Consider the following 17,088-nt stretch of genomic DNA (forward strand, 5'->3'; position numbering starts at 1 on the left):
GGTGGGGTCGTTGTGAAAACTATGAGACAAAGCACCAGGATCCCAGGCCATCAGAACCCCGATGACAGTGGGAGATGGAGAAGGCAGAGGATGCTCCAGGGTCATTCTCATGGCACCCATGGGCATGAGGAGCTTCAGCTCCCTGAGTTCTAATCGGGTCTGTTGCCAGAACCTCGCACCCAGCCTCCCACCTGGGAGGTGATGGACCATGTTGGTTGAGTGCAGGAGATTGCGGTCTGACAGGTGTTGGGATTCAATCCCAGCTCCACCACTTGCCAGCTAGGTGGTGTCTGGCAAGTCACTTGACCTCCACTGGCCTTGATTCTTCATCTGAAAGTGACAATAACAATATCTTGTAGGGTGGCCGTGAAGATGAAAGGTGATAATGGGCTCCAGTTCTTCCTGCGGTGCTTGGCATTTAGTAAGAGCTCAGTTATTAGCCGCTAAATTCTTTTTTTTTTTTTTGCGGTACGCGGGCCTCTCACTGTTGTGGCCTCTCCCGTTGCGGAGCACAGCCTCCGGACGCGCAGGCTCAGCGGCCATGGCTCACGGGCCCAGCCGCTCCGCGGCATGTGGGATCTTCCCGGACCGGGCCCGAACCCGCGTCCCCTGCATCAGCAGGCGGACTCTCAACCACTGCGCCACCAGGGAAGCCCTGTCTTAGCTATTTTTGTGTTACTTTTATATCTATAAACATGTGCTTATATTCCTCTTCCCCGATTTTTCACTTTTGTACATTGCAAAAAACTTTTTGCTGTGATTGTGGTTGCCAGATTTAGAAAATAAAAATATAGCATGCCCACTTAAAGGTGAATTTCAGATCAGTGAAGAGTATTACGTTAAAGTATGTCCCATCCAATAGTTGGGATATACTTATCCCAAATGATTACTGGTTGCTTACCTGAAATTAAAGTTTAACTGGGTGTTCTGTATTTTATCTGGCAATCCTAGGTGTGGGGATAAAATTTTAACTCTTCCACAGCCAGTGGCCCTCTCATGCGATGCCTCACAGCCACTTTCTGTAGGGGAGAATCCCAGGAACATACACTTCTTGTATATTTCTGTCTGTTACATCCTCTCAAGTTCCTGATCTTATCCCCTTTTGTCTCTGTTCAGGGGCTTTGGGATGAGAAAGGCTGAGCAGAGGTGCCGTGCGGTAAGCATATATTTGTGTCTGGTGCTCTTTGGGCTTGGGAAAGGCTAAATCTTTCTCTGTTTCAAGTCACGCAGCATTTATTTCTTAGCTCCTTTCACCTCTGCAAGAAATGAAACAGAGTTCAAGGCCAACTATCTGTGGGATCTGAAATCCACCTTGAGTTTACTCGGTTCAAACCTGGGCTATTCTAATAATCAAGAACGGTTAGGCTAATAGCATTTAATTACTTTAATTCCAATGGTTAATTCCATAAAAAGAAAACCAAAAAACCCCCTTCAATTCTGTATTCGGCATGAACTCACCTCTCATGTATGCCTAAAGAGGGAATTTGTGACTTAACTATTAAGGATTTCATTTGTTTCCTGGCATTTGTTTGGGGAACCACGTTGCACTGACCCCTAAGAGGAAGGTCTTAATTTTGTCCTAAAATATGTTCTCTGTTCCGAGTTTTCAGCCATGTTGCTAATGAGCATGGGATGAATTTGGCTGGACATCTCAGGGAGTTATAAACGGAAATGTTTTTAAGCTGCAAATCTTAAGGGCTGTGCCCGCTTTTAAGAGTTTCCTGCGGCACAGAAAGAATTCTCTCTTTTTTGGAACACAAGAAATGTGTGCCTCACAGGCTTAGGTGGGGGAGGCCCGTTGTTATCTTCAACTCCCCCTCCCTCCAGGAAACTGCGTGTGTAGGTTACTGGGATTTAGAACAACAGAATATTGTCTTATTTAAAAGTCAATAAACATCCTTTTCTTCAGCTCGCATCCTTTCTTTGGGTCAGGTCCCCTGACTCGTCCCTCCTCACTTCTGTGACTTCATGTGTGCTAAGTGTGGCATGTCCTCAGCACACCCTCCCGGTGACCCCAACCCTCTGGTCCCCAGATTCTGAGCAAGCTGGGCCCTCCAGAAGGGGTCCTTCAGAACCCCAGCAAATCTCTCCTGTACTCTGGATCCCTTTGCTGTGGCATTTAATCTTTTCATAGACCAGAAGGCCCAGAGAGAGGTACTTCGCTTTTATAAGAATCTCAAGTATTTGTTTCCAGTCCTGGTATTAATAAAAAACCCCAAACACGCTATGTTGGAAGAGGTGCCCGGTTTTATTTTGTGCTAATTGCTGGAGTCTGCACTCAGACATTCAGAGCCTTGGGTTTTCTTTTGGATAGTTTGAGTCATTTAGTTTTCTGCTAAACAAATCAATCAAAATTTCCTACGTAGCGTCTTAACCTCTAAGACAAGAAGTTTTTTTTTTTCGAATTTTTCATTTATTTTTGGATGCGCTGAATCTTCGTTGCTGCACGCAGGCTTTCTCTAGTTGCGGTGAGCGGGGGCTACTCTTCGTTGTGGTGCTTGGGCTTCTCATTGCAGTGGATTCTCTTGTTGCGGAGCATGGGGGCTGTAGGCGCACGGGCTCAGTAGTTGTGGCTCGCGGGCTCTAGAGCGCAGGCTCAGTAGTTGTGCCACACGGGCTTAGCTGCCCCACGGCACATGGGATCTTCCCGGACCAGGGCTCGAACCCGTGTCCCCTGCATTGGCAGGCGGATTCTTAACCACTATGCCACCAGGGAAGTCCAGACAAGAAGTATTAATCCTCCTGGTCATTTGCTATGTTATGTCACGTAGGTGTGAGCAGTTATTATCATTTCTGTCAACAACTGAGGATTCCCAGAGCTTTAAGTTTTGTTACATCTCCTTTCTCTTTCTCTCTCTCATCCTTTTTTGCTAAGAGGAAGCTGCTGAGTGGCCAGAAGTAGGTAACAGTATTTAATTTGCTCTAAACTGCCATATGCATTTCACATATGCTCAGAAAGTATGTAGAGTAGAAAATAAAAATCCATGGCAAACCCATTTTTTTTTCTTTTTGTTTGTTTGTTTGTCATTCCCTTTGGAAGCTGAACTCAACTTCAGCCCGGAGAATGACAAAAAGTACTGAATGAAGAATTACACTCCTCCCTCAAAAACTGTAGACACAGTTCTTGTGTGGAGGCCTGTCCACCCACTTACTCAGGAACCATTTATTTAGAATAAGAGAGGTGTGGGGTACAGCGGCTTCAACCCAGAAGTCGGTATCTGCAACTTCTAATTCTGGCTCGAAAGCGGACTCTGGCCTACGGCAGCTCACCTAAAATCCACCTCAGTTTCCCCATCTGTAAAGTTGGAATTATAACTGTAGTCACTAGGGCAGGACTGTGCCTTAATTGGTTAACGATCATAAAAGGCTTTGAAGCGGCTCGTAGAAGCAGCAGTTTAAGCGTTAAGTATTATTATTAAGTGGACCACACCATCCGGTAGCCAGCCCCGGGGTGACTAACCATGGGTTTGGAGTCACCTCTTGGCATTCACAGAGGTTGTGCTCCCAAACACCAAGGCCCTGGGGAAGTGACAGGTGATGGCCTCTGCTTAGACAGAGATTAGTAAAATGCATTTCCATCTCTAGAACAGCAAGAAATAATGCTGCATCCCAGCAGGTGCAAAGGACACCAGGGGAAAAGGGGGCCAGGGAAATGGCAAGGGACAGACAGGGAACGTTCATCATTTAACAGACGTTGATGAAATCCCCTTCTATGTGCTAAATGCCAAGTGTGCTTAAAAGAGGAACAAGACCCAGTTTCTGTCCTCAGGAATTTACAGTCTGGTTTGATGTCACAAGCACAAATATCTATCCAAAACAAACAAACAAAAATAGAGAAGGTACGTTTTAGAGGCAGAAAATTCCTGAGGGTGTTTAAAAAAAAAAAAAAGCCTTGGGATTGTTTTGCAAATGCCCCAAGCTCTGGAGGGCTTTCAAGAAGTCAGGGGTGGGGGACAAGCGGACCATAATAAAGCCATAGAGACTGTCCCGCATCTGACGGGCAGTCCTGGTTCAGGACTTGTCCTTGCTATCAATACTGTGGCTTGACTTTGAATCTGAAGAAGAATCAATTTTGGTGTGGCAGCCAGAGGTTTAAAATTTTTTTAAAAGTAAGTTTGTTTCTTTAAAAAAATTTTTTTTTATTGAAGTATATTAGATTTACAATGTTGTAGTTTGCTTCGTATTATAAGAGTAATACAGAGCAATAATTTCACCCATTTAAAAAATATACAGAATATATGAAAATCACCCATAATTCTACTACTCTGCTATCATGACCATCAAGATTTATTGCCTTTCGGTTTGCTTTTCCCCGTTAGATCCTAAGTGTTGAGTGTAAATGGATTTCTTCTCCCTGGCTTCAGTACCATCTGCCTCCCTGGGGCTGCTTTTCTCTCCAGTCCTGAGGAGAAACTGTGGTTTGTGGTCAAACACACCTCACATAAGATTTACCATAGTAGCCGTTTTTAAGCGGTATTAAATGCATTCATAATGTACAACCGTCACCATCTTCCATCTCCAGAACTCTTTTCCTCTTGTACAAGTGAAACCCTACACCCATGAAACGATAACTCCCCTCCCCCTCTCCCTGAGGAGTGGTTTTGATCTCATCTTACTCTGCGCCCCTTTGGCCCTGGATGGCCGAGCCATTTCACTGCCTCAGTTCCCTTCACCTTGCTCAGAATTCTCTTCTCTCTTCTCTTCTATGTCTTTTCCTTCTTGTCTTTTCAAGCTGGCACCATCTGGCCCCAAGCCCTATAATCTCTGCCTTTCTTAAACACGTCACTCTGATGCGTGAATCTCTGTACAAATTCTGACCTACTTATTCGAGGTCCCACTATGTGTCAGGTGCCCAGGTAGGATCTTTCATATAACTATTAATGTTGATTTTTTTCTTTTAGGGCATCGCAGCTATTATTAGTTAAGAATGAATTTGTATAAAGAAATGTATCGACCCAAGTCACAAAGGTGCTCAAACCTACCTTATTCCTTTAGTGGAGATTTATTTCTACCAAATGGGCTCATTTTAGGTCTGTTTACTGATTGAAAACTCATTGAAGACAGGGACCCTCTCTTCTTTCTCCCATCTTGGTGCTCACACACAATGCCTGGTGCATTAACTTATTGAACGTACCCCAGATCCTATGAGGTAGATATATACATATTTTGCGGTACGCGGGCCTCTCACTGTTGTGGCCTCTCCCATTGCGGAGCACAGGCTCCGGACGCGCAGGCTCAGCGGCCGTGGCTCACAGGCCCAGCCACTTCGCGGCACGTGGGATCTTCCCAGACCGGGGCACGAACCCGCATCCCCTGCATCGGCAGGCGGACTCTCAACCACTGCGCCACCAGGGAAGCCCTAGGTAGATATTTTTGTCATCTCATTTTATAGACGATTGCCAAGGTCATACAGCTGTTAAGGGACAGAGCCAGGACTTGACCAGGTTCAGGTCTAGGACTCTACAGCCCATGACCTTGGCCACCACTAACTCTGGGATCTAAGGAGTCATTTTAGTCCAGCCTTCACGTCAGGTGAGCCAACCAGGGTCCCAAGAAATGAGTGGTTTTCTCAAGTTTCACGGCAAATTTTCAACCTAGCTGGAGCCCAGGCCTCTTGACTCCTGCTCTGGTACATTTGATGACAAAATAATCCATTTTGTTTGCCGGCCTCGGGTCTGTCTGACACCCTATAACATAGCATAGTGTCACCCATAATATGTCTGCAACAGCTGAGTCCTCAGCCTAATTACTTTTAGTTGTTACTCTTTGTTCCAAGGATTCTCTTTAAAGTGAGATGGTGTACCAAATAATGACCTCTCTTTTCAACTTAATGATATGATCCTTTAATCCATTATCTTTAAAAATAGACTGTCACACAGAGACAAGGCAGCACCAAAGTATAGGGAACATCTGCTTTTCTGGCTTTTCTTTCTTTTGGGTTCCCCACCAGAAGGTGAAGCCCCTGAAAGCCTAGAGGGATAAGCCTTCAGCACGACCCTGTCTTGACATCCTGGAGACTCAATGGGAGGACAGTGGACATGCACCTTCCCTTCTGGATTTTTCTCCTCTCCTTTGGGTGCTGCTTGACCTGAGATGGAATCTGTTATGTTTATGGAGGTTGACACTTATTGAAAGGACCCTTCTAGGCATCACCTTTCTGGTTTGGGGATTTGAAGGTGGCAGTTCAAGCATCGGCCAATATGGTGTTGACTGTCCCAAGATCGGTTTTCAGTGTGTTTTTTTTTTTCCATTCTGCTTCCTCTTAGGTAGGAAGGCAAATCAATGCCTATGGAGGGAAGTAGGGGCCCCTGTGTCCTACAGCTGGTCTGCCCCATCTTGTATAGATGGTGAGATCCTCGGTATTCTTTGAACCTTACATCTCTGCGCTTCTCCCTCACTTCCCTGCTGTTATTAGCACAGAGAAACTGCAGTGTCACTTCATGAGTTGATTCCCTTCATTCCTAAAGTTCTTCTGGGGCCATCCCTTCCCTCCAGCCAGAAGGAACGAGTCAGTTTCGACCCTTGACAAAGAGAATCTTGCCCCCTTCTATTTCTTAATCTCCCCTGAGGAGTAGAAATTCCTTCCTACCCTCATAAAAACGAGGCCTGTGAGATAAGTTGGATCCGTCTTCCCGGCCAGTGCAAGCTGGTTTCCCATCAACCTTTTCTAAGGATTTGCATGAACCGCTCCCGAGACCCCCAAGCCACTCGCTGAAATATTAATACTCACGATGTGTTGAGTATCTAGTACGTACAAGGCATGGTGTGTGGCACTTTATATATTATTTCATTCAATCTCCATCATCATTCTAAAGCTGGTCACCAGGATCTACGAAAGGAAGCTCAGAGGCAGAGATAAGTCATCTACCCAAAGTCACACCATAAGTGAAACATTAGGCCTCAAAACCCAGACTTCTGGCTTCAGAGCCAAGGTGTCTCCCATCACACCGTTGCGCTGTGACATTGTGTGATGGGGCTGACAGGAACCCCTGCCTGATCTGGGTTTGTGGGGACGCCCTTATTTTGGCGAGCAGGGGCCTCACATCTGGATGTCCTGGGGGCAGTGTCAAGCTCTGGCTTGTTCCCGGCTCCTGTTCCATTTGTTCTGCTCCAGCACGCAGAGTCTTGGCTTCCAACAAAGAGGCTCAGGCCAAGTTTTGACTCGGGGCTCCCCTTACGTCCAAAATGGAGAGAATTCACGGACGCACGTGAGCTTGGATGTCCTAGTTTGAATGTTAGGGGTTTGCCAAGACAATCTGCACTGGATTGACCTAAAACGAACTTCCTTTTCCAGGGGATTGAGCCACGGTGAGTTATTTAAGACCTTCAGATGGTCTGGATGGTCAGGGCAACAGCCATTTGGAGGCTCATGGAGGAGGAACTCAAGTAAAACATCTTTTCTCTTGAAGGTGTGTGGAGAATCCTAGCTCGGGAGGGGCTTTAGGGATCCCTTGCTCTAATATGCGCATTTCACAGATGAGAAAGTGAAGAGCCAGGGAAGTGACATGACTTGCTGAAGTCCATAAGAGTGATAATTGGTAAAGACAGGAGAGCCATGTGGGCACCCGGGAGGCTGAGCTTTCTATCCCTCTCTGCTTCGTCCTGAGGCTCATTTTTCCCATTTTTGTGCCTTTGAGAGTCTACCACTGGAAGATTGTTTAATAAAAAGTCAACCCGTTTTTGGTAGTAAAATCAACCCCAAAGTGTTAGAGTAAAAAAAAAAAAACACCAAAAACAAAAAACCAAACAACATCTTCACCCTGGTAACCAGCTAAAAGTGACTAGACTAGATCAGCGAGAACCCAAAGGGCAGGGTGGCTAGGAAGTGGCCCCTATGATTCCTGCTGCTTTTGGACAAACAAAATGAACTCTGCATCTCTCTAGACTGTAAATGGCGACTTGCACACAAACCAGATACACTTTCTTTCATTTCTAAAAGGGAGAGCCGGAGAAGAGATAAGAGGCAAAGCTCCCGGGGCAATGCGAATCCAGCCTTAGCTAACCAGAAGATCTGGCTGACCAGCAACCACTCCCCATGCTGGTCCGATAACAAAGCTTTTACTGTCAGGGGCAAACTTTATAACAGATGATCATTGCTCTGCCCTTCATTTAATTTTATTTAAAAAAATCTGATTTCACGATGGAGCTGTATTCCTCAAACAGCCTCACGCGGCCTCTGCTGTGTTGTGTGTGCACGCCCAGCCTGAACAGTGCTCTATACTGGTTCTGATATCCCCCCCAACTCACCTCCAGTTTGGGATAATTCTGGCTCAAGATTCAGGCCAGCTGTAGAGGGAGTGCAGTGCCCAGGGAAAGGCATGGTGTGCACCAACGCCCCCTCCAGCAAATATCAAGATCCTTGCACTTTTTAAAAAAAATGTATTGAAGTATAGTTGATTTACAATGTTGTGTTTTTTTTTCTTCTGTATAGCCACCCGATAGAATGAAATCATGACTTTTGCAGCAACGTGGATGGACCTAGAGATTATCATACTAAGCGAAGTAAGTCTGACAGAAAGACAAATACAATATGATATCACTTATATGTGGAATCTAAAATACTATACAAATGAACATATCTACGAAACAAATCTTTTTTAAAGGCAAAATCGTGTTTAAAAGATCCCGAAGGGAGCTTTGAAGGGGATAAGCTTAACAGAGGCAAGACCCAAAGGGTGTGCTTTCTGGATTGGAGGCGGGGGTGTGGAGCTGGAGGCTATATGTATGAAAGGACCTCAGGTAGTGTTTAACACATCAGGTGAACCTTTGTCCCCATTTCCTGTATTCTTGAATCTTCATAATCAAGGAACTACCATGGGCTTCATAAAAGCCCAGGCCCCCCCAACTGGAAACAAGGTGACTGGCCCTTTTGCTTTAATTTAGAGATGTGTCCACCATGAACCCAAACTCAAACTCAGCTATTTTCTTTTTGAGACTGATAGCGACATGACAGATAAAGTCATGAATTTCCCAGAGACATTTCCTGAAGTCCAGTCTCTTTCGAAATGGTCAACTCTAGGAGAGCCAGCCTAAGGTTTGGCTGGTGAAATTAGATTTGGAAAGATCTGTGTAATGGTGGCCGAATTCCATTCTTTATTGAGTGTCTCTGCTTCTTTAGTCGTTGACACTATCAAGGAAATCGGGAAAGATGTAATGTTTAATCTATAATTACTACTGTCCTTTAATTTTTTATCTGCTGATGTGGGAACTTAAGTCTCTGGTTCAACTGAGGATATGGTGGGTTTGAGCTCATCATCTTCTATGGTCCTAAATACTAATATGAACTGGAAGGAAGGATGGAGATGGGGTGTTGCTAGGTTGCTTGGGACTGGGAAAAGCAAGTCATCAGAGAAGGAGTCAGTTCTTCTCCATTTAGATTTGGGGCATGTTGCTTTAGTGGCCAGGTCTGCCATAAAATAACATTGAATTTACTTTCTAACCTGGGATGCATAGACATTTGACCAAATGGGGCAATGAGTTAGGTGCCGGTGGATAACTTATTGCTAAATTAAAAGTGAAATAGTGCCTGTCTTGGGACTTGAATGAACCGACTTGATTCTTCTTTGAGTCTCTGGATTATGAAAACAACTTGTTGGGAAATGAAGCCAAACCAAATATACACTTCGACATCCAGATGTTTGATCACCTGTTTATTTCCAATGTACAAGAAAAACAAAACTATTTCAGCGCTGCTTAAAAATAGACTGGAAAGTAAATCATTTAGCCCTTTGAAGCCTCGGGTTTATTTATTTGTTTATCTATGTATTTGATTTTCTTCCAAAGAAATGGAATTAAATGGTTGTTTTGGCTGTAAATAGACTCAACCTAAAAAAAAATCACAGCACCTGAAGTCAATATTCTTCCTGAGCAGGGATAATCACTACTGAGTGTGAAATTGCCACGTCTGAAATTACTGATGAAAAAAAAGCATGTTGGTAGAAGACTACACTTGAGACTCTTCAATCCTATGTCCTTCTTAAAAGCTTTGGGATGAGAGTTCATTTACATGGAGAAAAGTCCTTTAGTGAGACACTCAAAATAGCAAACATCAATTAGAGGCTGTGCTCCTAGGATGTCTTTCATCTTCAGACCTGGGAGTGCTCTACAAACACTCATTAATCCTTCCCAACGCTGCTGCCAGCCAGGTCCAAGCATCTTCCTTCCCAGTGAGAAGAATGTGACGGTTTCAGGGGAAACATTTCTTTTCCCCAAACCTTTCGCCTTTGGGTGGGGTGTGGTCATCGTTTCACGTGTACAATTCCCAAACCAGAATATCCGAAATGGATCTAGACATTTTAACAAAATGAATTCAGATTGAGCCAGAATTCCTTAGTGTAATAAAAATGGGTGAGGGACTTCCCTGGCGGTCCAGCGGTTGAGACTCTGTGCTTCCACTGCAGGGATCCCTGGTTGGGGAACTGAGATCCCGCATGCCACGCGGTGCGGTCAATAAATAACTAAACAAACAAACAAACTTCTATACACAATGGAGATTTAAATGTAAAAAAACAACAACTGATGAGCGGGAACCTTCAAAGAGTTTGTACCCTCAAATAGCACCAACCTTTCTCAGTGAGATACGCTGTATTTTCTAAGACATATACAGTTTTCCACTGAATGAATTTCTTTCATGGCCTGTTTTCTGTTAATTATATACATCCTGCCTGGATACCTAATGGAAAGACGCACATTTGGCTTTATTTTGGCAAAGACATTAGTGAGTTTGGAATCCAACCTCTGGAAGCGTTGGCATCCGCACGATGAGGGCAAACGTCTCCATAGTAACGCCTTCCTTCCGTCATAGGGTTGCATACGGCTTCTGTTAATGTACCTTGATGACAGTCTGGTGGGTCATGCCCGGGTTTACGCCTCTCCCAATTAGAACTTCCTCTTGGTTCTCACCTTTGGAAGAAAGAAGGTGTCCATCCAAATTGTCCACTCAGAGTGGACCGGCATCAGCCACTGAGGGCAGAATTTCCCAGTGACTGGCTGAAGCTTTGAGAAATGGGATCATCTAGAGGTCAGAAGGAGCCACAGGCAGAAGGAAGGAACTGGATTTCCTTATTTTGACGAATGGTACCGTGAGCCACCCTGCCACCCAAACCAGAAGCCTGGCAGCCATCCACGATTCGTCCTCATTCACCTCTAATTGGTCATAAAACCCTGCTGCTATTACCTGAAGATAGCTCTTCATGGCACTTGTTCAAACCTCCTCATTTTTTTTTTGCAGCCTGGATTTTTCCAACAGCGTCCTGACAAGTCTCCCTGTCTCTCATCTGCGTCCACTTCAGTTATCTCCAAATTGCTGCCACCGTGAGCTTTCTACAGAGCAAATATGAGTATGGTCCTCCCCTGTTAAACTTTTACCAGGTCCCCATTGTCTCCACGATAGCATCCCCACTTCACAGGATGCCGTGGCAAAGGACGTTATCTGGTCTGGGCTAATGGCCTCAGCCCCGAGGGTCACCACTCAGCCTGTGGGCCGTGTTTCAGCTCTTCAAGCTGCCTGTCATTGTCTTTGATGGCTCTGCTGACCCCTTTGCTTGATTCAGGTGTCCTCTCATCCAGAAAACCTTCCCTACAACTCCTCCCTCCACCCAGATCTGGATGGAGACTCCTTTTACGGGCTCCAGCAGCACCTTATGTTTACCTGTGTCAAAGCGTTTATCAAGCCCAGTGATCGCTTCTTTGCCTTCCCCATTAGACTGTGACCTCTTTGAGGGCAAAGAATGTCTTTCCTCCCTAAAGCCCCACATAGATCAAGGAATAGAAGAGCGCTGAATGAAAGCTTGCAAAAGGAGTGAATGAAGAGTTTAGGATTCTACTTCATAGTTTGCCGAAAAACATTCAGAAATCGTCTCTGTTTTTGCACTTTTCTGAATCTGTTTAATTTTTTTCTTCTATAAATCTTTTTTAAAAAATTAAAAAAAATTTTTATTTTATATTGGAGTAGAGTTGATTAGCAATGTTGAGTTAGTTTCAGGTGTCCAGCAAAGTGATTCAGTTATATCTATACATGTATCTATTCTTTCCCAAATTCGTTTCCCGTTTAGTTTATTACAGAATATTGAGCAGAGCTCCCTGTGCTATACAGTAGGACCTTGTTATCTATTTTAAATATGGCAGTGTGTACATGTCAATCCCAAAGTCCCGATCTATGCCTCCCCTGCACCCCTCCTCCCTGGTAACCATAAGTTCGTTCTCTACATCTGTGAGTCTGTTTCAGAAATTATTCTAATGTCATATTTTGGTAAGTGATATTTCGACACATATATTGGTGTAGAGCGTAGCATTTCTTTCTTTTTTTTTTTAAAGATTTTTTTCTGATGTGGACCATTTTTAAAGTCTTTATTGAATTTGTTACAATATTGCTTCTATTTTTATATTTTGGTTTTTTGGCCGTGAGGCAAGTGGGATCTTAGCTCCCTGACCAGGGGTTGAACCCACACCCCTGGCGTTGGAAGGCGAAGTCTTAACCACTGGGCCACCAGGGAAGTCCCGAGCGTAACATTTCTAAACGCATTTCTATCAGCTGTTTTGTTGGGTGGCATAGCTTCTGACTGTGGGAGTCCTAAAGAGCAAAGCTTTATTTCTACCTTGAATTGGTATCCACAGAAGTTGGAGAAGAGAAAAACGACTTAAAAAGGATCCACAAGACTTTCCTTGGAAACTCCAAAAAAGAAAAAAACATCCTGCATTGCATTTGGAATCAGCATGATTTGAATGGACTCCTTCATTTCGGTTGAAATGATTCTCCTGCTGTCCCTTCTCTGCATGCTTCTAAGTGTGCCTGGTTTATATCGCCAACATCTCAGAAAGAACTCATCTGAATCCATCTCCACTTGACTCTTTTCCTCCTCTGGGTAATAGGCAGAGAAATGGGCTCTCTTTTCTTTCCTAGGGGCTGTGCCACAGATGAAAACACTCCCTTCAGCCCGGGTCCCCCTGTTAGTCCCTGCTCTTGGTAATATTTTTGTGGTTACTTACTGAGATTTTTAAATAGTGAAAATGTCTCCAGAGGCAAATGCTATTAGGAAGCCAATGAAAGTTATTAACTCATCGCATGAAAACATGCTTTTTAATGGAGACGATGTGTTTGGATGGTATTTGCCTGCTGTTTGAGGTTGTTCTAGGATGTAGTGGCGGGCTTCCCGTTCCAGATCACCCTTTGCCCTCCTGCCTTTCAGCTGGCTCTGGCCTCTGGGCCGCCGGTACTGTTCGCACGCAGATTGCTTTTCTCTGCAGTGCTCTCCAGTAAGAACATTTACTAAGAGGGTAGTTCAAGCATCACTTGCTCCTGTTTCCATAGGCATGAGACCAGCTGGGTCACATGTACAGAAAATATGCATTTTTCTATGCCGCATCTTTCCACCCAAGGCTTTAAAACAAAGCTGAGGGGCAGCTAACAGGTTCGCTCTCAAAGTTCATGCCAGTGAGAGACTACTTGGATGAAGGTGGAGCTAAGATTCCCAAAGAAAATCTTCAGGAAAATTCCATTTTGCTCCTAGGTTCTTTGCTACCGTGAAATCCAGATACCCAAAAAAGCGCTACACTTCAAGAAGGGAAGACAACATCTCATCTCGTTTTTGTTTTTCTGTACGTGCTGCCTAACATATGTGTGAGCAGGTGAAGGTGAGGTTTAGTCTATTGCCCCATCTACACAGACCAACGCAGGGAACATTGGAAGTTGATTCAGATTAATTACCAATATATGGCTCTATTGTGTTTCAGTCTGTGTCTTAGTTATTTAAGCTGTTTTAGTGATTGAATCAAATGAGCCCGTGTGATAGGATTGTTTGATCGCTGGTCAGTCTGGCAATTGTCAATTTTGCAGTGCATTAGGGAGACACGCAGATATTTATAGGAGCTATGCTAAGAGACAAACCAAATCGAAACAATATTTCAGAAAAGGAGTTTGCGTATTGCAAAACAATTTTTCACAAGATCCATTGCGGAATGTCATATACCAATTAAAAAAAAACTGCTTTAAAGTGGACACAGAACCAAACATAAATATTTATTTGCCTAAAATGCAAACTCTCTTCTATATTAAACAAGAGAGAGGCTATGAGGTTTTCCAAGGAGCCAAAGAAGAAACATGCATAAGAGTCTGAGTTTTTATATCATGGAAAACATTAGAGTTTATTCTATTTGATTTGGGATTTTGGTATACTAGTCTTGCTAAAACTTCCTATTTCTTATGCTTTCTTATAATAAGGCTGGCACTACAGATATAAAAGGAAAGAAAGTAACTACCTGGAACTCAAAGAAATCTACTCTACCTCCCAGCTTCCATTTTCTGAATATTGTAATATTTCAGACAAATCTATTGTATTTTTAAAGTTTCAGCTAATTGCCTCAATTTCTTTAGCTTATAGGTACAGGGAAAAAATAGCTAGGTGATGATTGAATAATATATTTGTTACATAAGTCAAAGAATAGAGTCATTTTTTGGGGGAAAAATGATTGTTTTCAAATCCTACCCTCAATGACTTCTCTGACTAAGATTTTCTCCTTCAAATCATTAACAGTCCCCACTCCTAGGACCACAAGGACCCAAGCTTGAAAAACAAAGCTCTAGAATCCTGAGCTGACACTGGTGTCCTGTAATCTCTGTAGAGTCCTTTCGTCAGAGCACGCACACCTGAAAGCTGCCCAGTTTATGAATGACAGTCGGCTCTTTTTTTTTTTTTTTTTTGTGGTACGGGGGCCTCCTATTGCCGCGGCCTCTCCCGCCGCGGAGCACAGGCTCGGGACGCGCAGGCTCCGGACGCGCAGGCTCCGGACGCGTAGGCTCAGCGGTCATGGCTCACGGGCCCAGCCGCCCCGCGGCACGTGGTATCCTCCCCGACCGGGTCACAAACCCGTGCCCCCCGCATCGGCAGGCGGACTCACAACCACTGCGCCACCAGGGAAGCCCTGGCTCTTTTGGTTGGCAAAATTCTATGGGAATACAGAGCAGGGAGAGCCCGAGAGAAAAGCAGCATCTGTGCCCCTGTGTGGGCAAGAGAAAGTTAATTAACCGGGGGAAACCATCCAAGGCAAACTGACAGAAACTTGACGTTGAGCTGTCACTTCCCAGCCTGGGACGTGACCTAGGAGTATTGCTGGAGTCGTGAACCACCAGAGTAATCAATCCACAAGATACTTATTGAGTAACCAGAGATGTTCAGGTGTTGAGACTTTCCAGGCTCCACTGGAAGAGTCTTCAGAACAAAATAGATACCACGGTCCACATTCTTTTTCTTGAAAACTTGGTATGATTCCAGTTCTCCTAAAATTAAAGAAGGTCCAGAGATGGACAAATACAAATATGGAGATGTAATTTCAGTTATATTTGCCCCACTAATCATGGGGATATATTGTTGACGTTTGGGACATCAATACTACAGCATTTCAGTTGTGTTTGGGATAGCTCCGATGTGATCGTGCAGATATATTGCTATTTTATCTTTTAACAGATGAATGGGGAAGTATATTGTCATTTAAAAGGAATATAGAACTAGTAAGGTCAGAATTAGGGTCAAATTATGAATCACTCGTCTGTCCCTCTTACTCGTTCTGCTAACTTCTTTCAGGTACGTGTTAGGTGCTCCATATATGCTGGTCAAGTAAATTAATGAATGAGCCATGTTGGTAAAAAAGATTTTGCTTGGACATGATATTTACCTGAAAATATTAGAAAATGACAACATTGAAAAGGAGCTATAGAAAGGAAAAGCAGAAAATGGCAGAAATATATGTAAGGTATGTGTCCAAGAAACCGAACATTTTAAAATAAAAGCATTCCTCAAGTCTAAGTTCAGAGGAATGTGCAGATTGTATAATGGCGAGTTCTGGAAGATACCCAAGAACAGACAGTGTAGACGTGTGGGCAATTTGCTAGCTTTTCTCCAAGTTTTTCCTAGAGGAGTTGGGATTTTAGGAGCTTCTTGAATAAACATCCAGTTCACCTTATTTTCACTTCTGATCTATTGACTGATTTCCAAGAACCGGGTCAGGATGTCCTGATGTCGACTTTTCTCCTTGGATACACACGTTTCTCTTCCGTCACTGGGCTCTCTTCTGTTGGTCAGATGGAAGTTCTCCTTTTTCACTCGAATCACGTAGCTTGGATTTCCGCTCTCCTCGTGCTGTATCCTGTTCTGTTTTCACCCTGCGATGACCAGTCTTTTATTGCTCAGATTTCACGTGCGCTAAAACGTTGTCATAACAACACTTGAAATTTACATAGTACCCTATCTCAGAGGAGATCGAGGTGTTTTTACAGACAGTATCTTGCTACTCTTCCATACATCATTGCAGGGTAAATAGGACACAGCTCTCACGATCCCTATTTTACACATGAGGAAAGGGAAGCTCAAGGAAATGAAATGATAGGCTTCTTTTCACGAGCTGGTGGAGGGAGCGATGGGTATTCTCCGTTAAATCGTTAGGCTCTTTCTAGACGGATAGTCTGTTTTTGGGTAAAGCTATGGAGAGGGACAGGAACAGAGTTTGTTTTGCCTTTTTTCCCCCCATTGGATTTGTACTAAATGTTTTCTAGTAGTTGGCCTATTGCCTTAGGTGGTGTTTATTTTTCAGCAGAGTTGTTTATAGTCTGGGCTTGGGCTTGAATGCTGTTGAGACTTGAGTAAGTCACATGTTGGAAGAGACTGAATAGTGCAGGCTTCTTCTTGGATTTGGGCGATCTCTGAGAAAAGAGCAACGCTTAATTAGAGAGCGATTCAATCCAGAGGCAGAGATGAATGGGATCGTGTCCTATGGTTTCTTGCACCTTCATGCTTCTTGCATTGAGAGTAGCACTTCGGGTGGGGGGTGGGGGTAGTGGATTTCACTAGGTAAATACCCACATGGCTGAGACATTTAATGGAAAACTGTGTTCCTGGGATTTCGGATGGCAGTAGGCTCTAGCTTATCAAACCACTAGCTTGTTTGCTATGGCTGCTAAATTATAGTTTTGGAGAAATTCAGAACCTTCTTTGCCTGAGGACTTTTAAAACAGTGCTCAAAGTTGAAGGAGCTTTATCTTGAAGTGTTTTATTGGCCGTTCTGAAACTCCCTTGTGCAAGAATGATGAAGCCCAGG

The 17,088-nt window shown here is 44.0% G+C and overlaps 1 long non-coding RNA gene across 1 annotated transcript in view; it reads left to right on the top strand.

Moving 5' to 3' along the window:
• Positions 1-7,150: 7,150 nt before the first annotated feature.
• Positions 7,151-17,088, top strand: part of LOC113628263 (uncharacterized) — a 32,973-nt gene continuing 23,035 nt past the window's right edge. Inside the window, exons 1-2 of the long non-coding RNA XR_003435955.1 lie at positions 7,151-7,308; positions 8,432-8,502. This is a non-coding gene — a long non-coding RNA (uncharacterized LOC113628263). The remainder of the gene's footprint in view (positions 7,309-8,431; positions 8,503-17,088) is intronic.

This window comes from Aethalodelphis obliquidens, unplaced genomic scaffold, assembly GCF_003676395.1.
Source record: "Aethalodelphis obliquidens isolate GAN/ISIS:26980383/991018 unplaced genomic scaffold, ASM367639v1 scaffold23, whole genome shotgun sequence".
NCBI lineage: Eukaryota > Metazoa > Chordata > Mammalia > Artiodactyla > Delphinidae > Aethalodelphis > Aethalodelphis obliquidens.